Source organism: Clupea harengus, chromosome 15, assembly GCF_900700415.2.
Source record: "Clupea harengus chromosome 15, Ch_v2.0.2, whole genome shotgun sequence".
Lineage (NCBI taxonomy): Eukaryota > Metazoa > Chordata > Actinopteri > Clupeiformes > Clupeidae > Clupea > Clupea harengus.
Window position 1 is genome coordinate 7768571 of NC_045166.1, and position 10156 is coordinate 7778726.

The window sequence follows — 10156 nt, forward strand, 5'->3', positions numbered from 1 at the left end:
TGTGTGTGAGGAAGGGTGGTGGTTACACAACAATAGCCATTAGCAGCACTGACATGACCCTTAACCTCCTGACCTGTGCTCTGGACAGATCTGGGCCATGTGTGTGTGTGTGTGTGTGTGTGTGTGTGTGTGTGTGTGTGTGTGTGTGTGTGTGTGTGCGTGAGAGAGAGAGGGAGAGAGAAAGAGAGAGAGAGAGAGAGAGAGAGAGTGAGAGAGAGAGAACAAAACAGAGGCAGACCGTGTATATGATATTTTTCAAGTGTTCTTCTTTAAAGCACTTCTTCTGAGTAAAAGGGCCACTGGTCTTGCTGTTGTAAAATTGAATTGCTCGTACAAACATTTGACACGCTTTAAAATTAGCTTTACAGGAGGGATTTTTTCAAATAAGTACTGAAATCTTTTTCGCTTATTATGAACATGTGGTTCTAGCGGATGTCTGTGTGTGCTGGAAACCCTGGGTGACTGAGACACACGTCAGCGGCTCAAGAGCTGAGATTTACTGATGCAAGCAGAGATATCAAAAACACACATTAGGCAAGAACTGTGTGCTTCCAAGCAGCATCCCAGTGCATCGAGCACTGTACCCATGGAAGATGGTGTTCACACTGATAATGTTGCAACTTCTGCCACATCAAATCATCGTGTCTTTTTCTACACGCTGACCCAATCCACACATAGACAAACACACACACACATATTCATATTACTATTTTGAGTCGAGCAGCTCGGGAGGACTTCATGGTTTGTCGATCTCCAGCAATTTAAAAAACACAAAGTTAACAAAAAGAGCTTATAACTTAGGTTCTTCTAAGTTGAATCCTTCAGCAGACATCCCACCTGAATAAATGCCAAAGACACAAACTGGTGAGAGTCGTCTCGCTACTCACTACGGTCTCACTAAGTCTCACTATTGAAACACAGACCTGCCCATATCAAAGTTTAAAACCTCTTTGAATGGATGAAGAGGCAGTGTGTCAAAATGAACAAGAAAACACTTGTACATAATTATTGATACCCAGCAAATAGAAGGAAAATCCACTGATGAGCCATCGCCACATTATTGTGTTTATGTTTGGCATGAACACGTTAAAGTCGGGGTCGGGAAATATGTTGGCCATTACCGAATTCCCAGTGGTCTCAAACACAACATAAAGTATAGCCTACCTGTTGCCTTTAAAAACAGTGACAGGTGAACGTATTGTTGGCGGGCTCGTGCCAGCTGTACACATTTATAGAAATGCTCGGACTCAAGCGAAGTGGAATGAGTAATTAGCATGTTACATCAGTAATGCACTTAACGGCGGTACAACTGCAATGTATTCATTCTGTACAGGTTGTGTAATACAATGTAATAAAGAGAGACCCAGTACTACTCAATATCTCAGTGATTATTTAAAAAAAATCTTAGTCTAAGAGTCTTTCACCATAAGCTGCTCTGAAGCACACAGACAACACTCTCTCTCTCTCTCTCTCTCTCTCTCTCTCTCTCTCTCTCTCTCTCTATCCTTGACTGACTGAGGCTAACAGAGAATGGAATAAATAGTGAAAACTCTCAGTTTGTCTCTGTCCAATCTCCATCTATCATTCTGCGTCCTTCCCCATCAGCTGAGGTGCCGTTCCCCTCCTCAGCATGTTCTGTGTCACTGAGAAGACTAAATAGGGCCAACATGGTGCAAAAGACACCGGAGAATTTTCACGGACGATGAGACCTGCTGGTTTTTTTCCCAGAAACATGATCCAGGCACATGAAAGGGACTTAAGCTTGCATTGCACTGGGTCAAAAGCAGTCAATACTAAGCCACGCTGAGAAAAGAGAGAGAATAAACTTCAAACAGCTACACACAGATGAAACCCATCTGAACGTACACTGAAACCTAAAAATCCTCCTACACACGACCTCAGTCACATATCGCCTCTGTATCTCTGAGCGGCCATGTTAAATCGCCCTTCCTGCGATAGGGGTGGTCCAAACTGTAGCGTTTTGTGCCCATGAAGCAGAGAAGCCTTCTGGGATGGCTACATGGCGTGCTATGATTGATTTCCAGCCCAGATAACAAATTCAGCAAATATTATGTCCCTTTTTGGAAAAATACACTATCCAAACATACATGGACACACACACACACACATACAGAGACAGACATTCAATCATTCACAGCCAGGTTTGGTTCACAAACTGCACGCTAGGAAGTGCCTTTGAAGGTCCAAATTGGAAGCAGGCCACCTGAACAGGTTCCTCTATGCGATACTTGCTTATGTCAGGGAGGATCAATGTTAGCAGCGCTCCTAAGGGTTTCTGACAGGTGCGGAGTGAGCCGCCAGCTTTTTATCAACCCCACGCACACACACACACACACACACACACACACACACACACACACACACACACGCACACACACACACACACACACGCACACACACACATACACACGCACACACACACACACACACACACTCACATGCTGGGAGACCAGAGCAACTCAGAGGGGGGGGAATAAAACACTCATCTTACCTCCCAACCTCGAAGGCAGATGCATTCACGTGCACACACACATACTCACACACACACACAGACACACACACACACACACACATACACACACACACACACACACACACACACACACACAGACACGTTTTGCCATTTTTGTGCAGCTACTTACTGAAAACTAAAAACAGTTTTGGACCAGAAAAGGAAAGGAATTATTATTTTATTTTTTTGACCATTGCTTCTCTACTGTAATTGAACCCCCCTTTGACCAGCCCCACCTCCTTTTTCTTTCATCCTGACTGCTGTGATGGTATGCCCAGGCAATGTGTCAGCCAGCCACCGCCACACACTTGACCTTTGTGTGGTGCATATGCAGAATTGATTCTTGATTATTGCTATTTATTAATAAATGTTCAGAGAAGTTGTTGCATGCTATTTTAGAGGTCACTAAAAGGCTAACTGAGTCATCCAGCTTGGTCCAGTTTCCACATCTGGACACTGGTTTCTGGGAGGCAGGAGTCTGACTGATGGACACTGTGCACAAAACCAAACAAGACATTCCTTGAACTTCCTCATCAATAGTGGAGTATTATTTTTTTTAAATGATTATATTTTGTTATAATTTTGCGTCACATATACATTGTCAATTTGGTCATTTTTAGTGAGTAGTTTGAACTACTTTTTATTCCAGTGCTTGGTAGCTTACACAGCTATGCCTTTAAAGTAGCTTCCCCAACACTGCATATCAGCACTGCTAAACAACACTGCACTGCATACCAACACTGCACTGCTAATCAACACTGCACTGCATATCAACACTGCACTGCATATCAACACTGCACTGCATCTGCAGGTTAACACAGACACACCCTGTATATTTAGTACACACATTTGAGCTACTTGTGAGATCATGTTAACGATTCGCACTTTCTGGATTAAAACGCAATTGGTGCAAGAAACTACCACCTCTCCACTCCACAGGCTCAGTAATCCCTGAGAGAAACTCGAGTTTACACAATCATACCAATTAACCGTCACACCAGTGTGGATTCAACACATTATCTAAATGATTATCTTACTATCGTTGATGTTAAATAAGGTCATATCATGTCATACCAACTGTATGACCATGATGATCAATTTAATGTGACAACACATCTTGTCTATAATTAAAAACATGTCCACTCACTGATGTGGTGTGTGTGTGTGAACATATTGATTGTTGTATATTTCAGTTGACCTTATTGACCTTGTGATAGTTGAGTATTGATAAGCATTATATATTTATTATTGATTTCAGAGAGGGCCCTATTGACATGTTTTGGCCTGTCTTTCATCTAGTAGTGATAATCACCAGCTGGAGGATACAAATGAAAAGAAAAATAATTAAAACATTTAGACTTTTGTTATAGCACTGATTTGATGACAGGTAGAAAACCACTGGAACATAAAACTTAACGAAAATGGAGTAATACCATACTGTGGCAGAGAGATATACAAGCTCTCTCTGGTCACTGAGAGGTGACATTTAGTGACCATTTCCAGCAGCAGTTAGTTATTTCTGCTGATCACAGTTTTTCTTTATAGTCATATGGTATATAATTCAATGTGTGTATATAGGTATGTATTTAGATAGGTGCCTTTTGTCTACCAAAGGGGAACTGGGGGGAACTCAAAATGCCCCGTGTGAGGATCGAACTCACGACCTTCAGATTATGAGACTGACGCGCTACCTACTGCGCTAACAAGGCTTCAGAGTCAACAACATCTCTCACACAGACACAAACACACAGACACACGCACGCACACACAGACAGACAGATATTGTCATTCTCCTTATAACTGTGAATATTGATTACTGATTTAAGAGAGGACCCTATTGGCACATATGGGACATGTCTCCTGTAGTCTAGAGAGAACCACCATGTGGAGGATAGACATGACAAATAAACAATTCCACCAATAATCTTATGACAGGTAATAAACCACTGGAAGATATATATTATAGAAAATGTATTAATAACATTCTATGGCACAGAGAACAGACTACAACTATAAATCATTAATTTATAGACAATTCCATTTCCCCCATCTGTGCATAGGCATTATCACTGCTGATCAGAGTGTGTGTGTGTGTAGTGAGATATAGGCATTATCACTCCTGATCAGAGTGTGTGTGTGTGTAGTGAGTCATAGGCTTGACTTTCAATCGGTGCGTGGTTGAGACCGAAGGGGACATACACAAACTCAAAATGCCCCGTGTGAGGATCGAACTCACGACCTTCAGATTATGAGACTGACGCGCTACCTACTGCGCTAACAAGGCTTCAGAGTCATCAACATCTCTCACACAGTCAAAAACACACAAACACGCACCCACACAGGCACACAGGCACACACGCAGACACGCAGACACACACACACACACAGACACACACACAGACACACACACACACACACACACACACACACACACACACACACACACACACACACACACACACACACACACACACACACACACACACACACAGACACACTGTCTTTCTCCTTATAACTGTGAATATTGATTACTGATTTAAGAGAGGACCCTATTGGCACATATGGGACATGTCTCCTGTAGTCTAGAGAGAACCACCATGTGGAGGATATACATGACAAATAAACAATTCCACCAATACTCTTATGTCAGGTAATAAACCACTGGAAGATATATATTATAGAAAATGTATTAATAACATTCTATGGCACAGAGAACAGACTCTAGAACTTGTCTAAAATCATTAATTTATAGACAATTCCATTTCCCCATTTCTGTTCATAGGCATTATCACTGCTGATCAGAGTCTGTGTGTAGTGAGTCCTAGGCTTGACTTTCAATCGGTGCGTGGTTGAGACCGGAGGGGACCGGAGCAAACTCAAAATGCCCCGTGTGAGGATCGAACTCACGACCTTCAGATTATGAGACTGACGCGCTACCTACTGCGCTAACAAGGCTTCAGAGTCAACAACATCTCTCACACAGACACAAACACACAAACACAGACACACGCACGCACCCACACACACACAGAAAGACAGTTGTCTTTCTCCTTATAACTGTGAATATTGATTACTGATGTAAGAGAGAACCCTATTGGCACATATGGGACATGTCTCCTGTAGTCTAGAGAGAACCACCATGTGGAGGATAGACATGACAAATAAACAATTCCACCAATAATCTTATGACAGGTAGTAAACCACTGGAAGATATGTATTATAGAAAATGTATTAATAACATTCTATGGCACAGAGAACAGACTCTAGAACTTGTCTAAAATCATTCATTTATAGACAATTCCATTTTCCATTTCTGTTCTTCGGCATTATCACTGCTGATCAGAGTCTGTGTGTAGTGAGTCCTAGGCTTGACTTTCAATCGGTGTGTGGTTGAGACCGAAGGGGACCGGAGCAAACTCAAAATGCCCCGTGTGAGGATCGAACTCAAACCTTCAGATTATGAGACTGACGCGCTACCTACTGCGCTAACAAGGCTTCAGAGTCAACAACATCTCACACACACACGCACGCACGCACGCGCGCACGCGCGCACGCGCGCGCGCGCACGCCTTTCTCCTTATAACTGTGAATATTGATTGCTGATTTAGAAGAGGACCCTATTGGCATATATGGGACATGTCTCCTGTAGTCTAGAGAGAACCACCATGTGATGGATATACATGACAAATAAACAGACTCTAGAACTTGTCTAAAATCATTAATTTATAGACAATTCCTTTTCCCCATTTCTGTTCATAGGCATTATCACTGCTGATCAGAGTGTGTGTGTAGTGAGTTATAGGCTTGACTTTCAATCGGTGCGTGGTTGAGACCGAAGGTAATCAGAGCAAACTCAAAATGCCCCGTGTGAGGATCGAACTCACGACCTTCAGATTATGAGACTGACGCGCTACCTACTGCGCTAACAAGGCTGGGAGAGCTAGCCCCCACATGTCTAACCTGTGCCTCAAACCAAGGTGGAGCCGTGAGCAGGAGCCTCTGCCTCTGCCTGGCTAAGCTAACCTACGTCCAGCCCCCAGTCCTCCCCCCCCCCCCCCTCACAAGCCTCCCTCACAAACGCCCACCCCCCTGTTGGGCCTCCGACAGCTGCAGATGGATGGCGGTCCGCCTGCCCCACAAACAGCGCGCCGCAGGGGTTGAGGGTGAGGGGGCTATATTAGCATGAGAAAGAGGCCGGCTGCCGTGGCGATAGGGCTGTTATTTAAAGCCTATTCAGAGTGTCTCGGCAGGCCAGAGATCCCCCCCCCCCCACACACCCCCCACCCTTTTGTAAAGCACTATCAGCCGGCCCACACTCGTTCAGTCACTCACCCGTGCCTACCCACATAAACACACACACACACACACACACACACACACACTCACACACACTCACACACACTCACACACACACACACACACACACACAACCACACACACACACACACACACACACACTCACACAGGCACACACACACAGGCACACATGCACACACACACACACACACACACTCACACTCAACAAGCAAACACACTCACACAGGCACACACACACTCACAGGCACACGCACACTCACACAGGCACACACTCACACACACACACACACACACACACACACACACACACACACACACACATACACACACACACACACTCAGACAGGCACACGCACACATACACACACAAAAAACACACATGCTCATATATACATATTCACACAGTCTTACAGGCTTACTTGTTTGTCACAGGCTCACACTCACACATATTCTATTTCTCTCTCGCTCTTTCTCTGTTACACACATACACACACCCACACACACATGCTCAGTAGTATCCAAATTCAGGCAAATACATTATGCACAAAGAAACACATCGACCCATTTAAAATTTCAGAGGGGCATGGATGGGAGGCAGTGAAGACCTAAAATGGTATCTATACCCGCAGAGCTGTTAAACTATGGCCAAAGTCTTTGAAAAGTCCAAAGCATGTATTTTTAAGACGTTGCCCACTTTACTATTCCCTTTGTGGAAGTGTTTGGCCTATAATCCCGGGTGCTATGCTGTACTTCATTTATAAACAGATAGTGTCAGCATGATCAGCTCCTTTTGTGTTGGCACCACCATGGCACACCTCTACAGAGTTAAACAATATGATTTAAACATGAAAAGAGCATTTAGGGCATGTCAGGCATGAGAAGATTTTAATAAATGGTTAGAAAGCCAAAAACTCGCCTAACTCTCCTTCCAGTTGTGTGAGTGATCAGTTAGCCTTAGCACCTATTCACACACCCTAGCAACTGCCAATTATTATCATATATTGAATGGTTCCCTAAGCTAGAGATAGCCAGGATAGTTCATAGCCAGGTTAACTGTTATGACATCTTGCATGTTTTAAACAGCTCACTGAAGTTCACACTCCGGAGCATCCTTGGAATCTTTTTATGTCACTGGGTTCTGTCAGAACAACACTTTGAGTTCAAAGGGTCAAATCCACTTTAATTTTCTGTCTTTCCTGTCCTCTTCCTGCTCCAATCCAGAGAGCATGTCAGTACTGGAGTTTCCTCACAAACTGGATGTGTGCCAGACACATGATGGACTGCCGAAGGAAGGAATTGACTCAGAACCTCCTCCTGGAAGACAAGAACATCGAGACAGGGTCAAGCATGGGATGCCCCAGTCCAAAATGGCTGCCACTAGCACTCATACAGCGCATCAGGCCACATCAGTGTCTACACATCAGACTGCCGGGCATTGCAAAATTGCATGATCACCAGTCCTTGTTGAGTGTTCATCAGAACAACATTGTAGAATAATGACTCTCATACAGATGTTCTGACCCCACGGCTGGTCTTGGTTGTTCATGCCCACAGCCACATCTTCCCCACAGCCTGAGGAGGAGGCCGTGCTCAGTGACTCAGACTCCCAAGAGTGAAGGAGACACAGCCAGGATTGAGCAATGGCTGGAGCAGCACTAGAGTCATACTTTGAGGACTCATAGGTCTTACATAACAGAGTAGTTTAGCTGATGTCTCAGCACAAGTACTTCAACTTTTTAGTGGGTGAAACACATTCTGCTTGTGTGTGTGTGTGTGAGTGTGTGTGTGTGTGGGGGGGACGGGGACGGGACAGAAAGGCATGTGTATGTGAGTGTGGGAAAGATAGTGAGCGGGAGTATTTGTTTGTGAAAAAAGAGAGTGAGAGAGATACAGAGTGAGTGAATATGTGACAGAGAGAAATGTAGAGAGAGATAGGCTGAGAGAGAGAGAGAGAGCCTGTGGCACCCTAAGGTGTGAGCTCTGATTGGCTGAGAGAGAGAGAGAAAGAGAGAGAGAGAGAGAGCCTGCGGCACCCTAAGGTGTGAGCTCTGATTGCGTCACGGACATCTGACTCCTGTCAGGATCCTCTGAAGGGCTCTGAAAGCTCTCGTCATCAGGGCGTGAAAAAGATCAGTCCCTAAAGAATCAGCTGGGGGCCCAAATCAGAAAGGATAGCAGCAGGAGGACTGGAGAGGGAGGGAGGGAGGGAGGGAGGGGGAGAAAGAGGGAGAGAGAGAGAGAGTGAGAGAGAGAGAGAGGGAGGGAGGGGGAGAAAGAGGCAGAGACAATGAAGAGAAGAGTGGAGAGGAAGATTGACCGGAAGGGAGAAAGTGAAAGTGAGCAAAAAGAGTGAGTGAGTGAGTGAAAGAGAGACAGAGAAGGGCAGTCGGAGAGGATGAGTGACAGAGGAGCGGAGAGAAAAGGGGGACATGAATGCAGAGCGAAAAGGAAGAGGAACTAAGCGAATGTGGAGGATGGAGGGAAAGGGAGGGAGGGGGAGGAGAACCGTCTGGCCTGACACAGGCAATGGGGTATGGGGTGGAGGAGAGGAGAGGAGAGGAGTGCATGAGGCTTCTGCTGGTTAGAGAGTGACGCATGGGTGATGGATGGAGGCTGGATGGTGCTCTCACCGCCCACTCATTCTCACTTCTATTCTGTCCTTCTCACATTCTCATTCCCCACACCATACCCCCTTCCGTCTCTCTCTCTCTCTCTCCCTCCACCCCTCCCTTACAGCCTTTCCCCAACCTCCCTTTCTAGCATCTCTTCTGAGAAACAGGAAGAAAATAGAGCTCAACCATGCGCTCGACTGCAGTGAGGACTGTTCATCTCTCCCGAAGAGCCTTAACGTCTCACTCAACCTAAACGTCTCACTCAACCTTGTTTACTGACTTTCAGGGGTTTTAATTGGTCATGTAAACAATAACATAACATGCTCACTTCGATACTTTAGATCCACCTGAATGCTCAGGGTAGACAAATTCACATCATTTTCATTAACATACCCCTCCTACATATCCACTCATAGATATGCATAGTACACATGAGCAGGGATGTGACGTGTGTGTGTGTGTGTGTGTGTGTGTGTGTGTGTGTGTGTGCGTGTGCGTGTGCGTGTGCGTGTGCGTGTGCGTGTGCGCGTGCGTGTGTGTGTGTGTGCGTGTGTGTGTGTGGGTGTATTAGTCTGTGCAGTTGTGTGCAAGGCATGTGTGTGTGCTCAGGGACACAGGCCTACTCACCACTTCCTGTGTGGAGTCATCAGAAATGGCTGGCTCTGAGTAATTAGCCAATGCTAGTGCCACTTTG

The 10156-nt window shown here is 45.2% G+C and overlaps 5 non-coding genes across 5 annotated transcripts; all 5 read right to left on the reverse strand.

Moving 5' to 3' along the window:
- Nucleotides 1-4169: 4169 nt before the first annotated feature.
- trnam-cau lies at nt 4170-4242 on the reverse strand. The gene has a single exon. It is a non-coding gene; the product is annotated as a tRNA-Met (tRNA).
- A 502-nt stretch (nt 4243-4744) lies between these two features.
- On the reverse strand, nt 4745-4817 carry trnam-cau. Its single transcript has one exon. It is a non-coding gene; the product is annotated as a tRNA-Met (tRNA).
- Nucleotides 4818-5415: 598 nt separating this feature from the next.
- Nucleotides 5416-5488, reverse strand: trnam-cau. The gene has a single exon. It is a non-coding gene; the product is annotated as a tRNA-Met (tRNA).
- A 468-nt stretch (nt 5489-5956) lies between these two features.
- Nucleotides 5957-6028, reverse strand: trnam-cau. Its single transcript has one exon. It is a non-coding gene; the product is annotated as a tRNA-Met (tRNA).
- A 364-nt stretch (nt 6029-6392) lies between these two features.
- On the reverse strand, nt 6393-6465 carry trnam-cau. The gene has a single exon. It is a non-coding gene; the product is annotated as a tRNA-Met (tRNA).
- Between the last annotated feature and the right edge of the window lie 3691 nt (nt 6466-10156).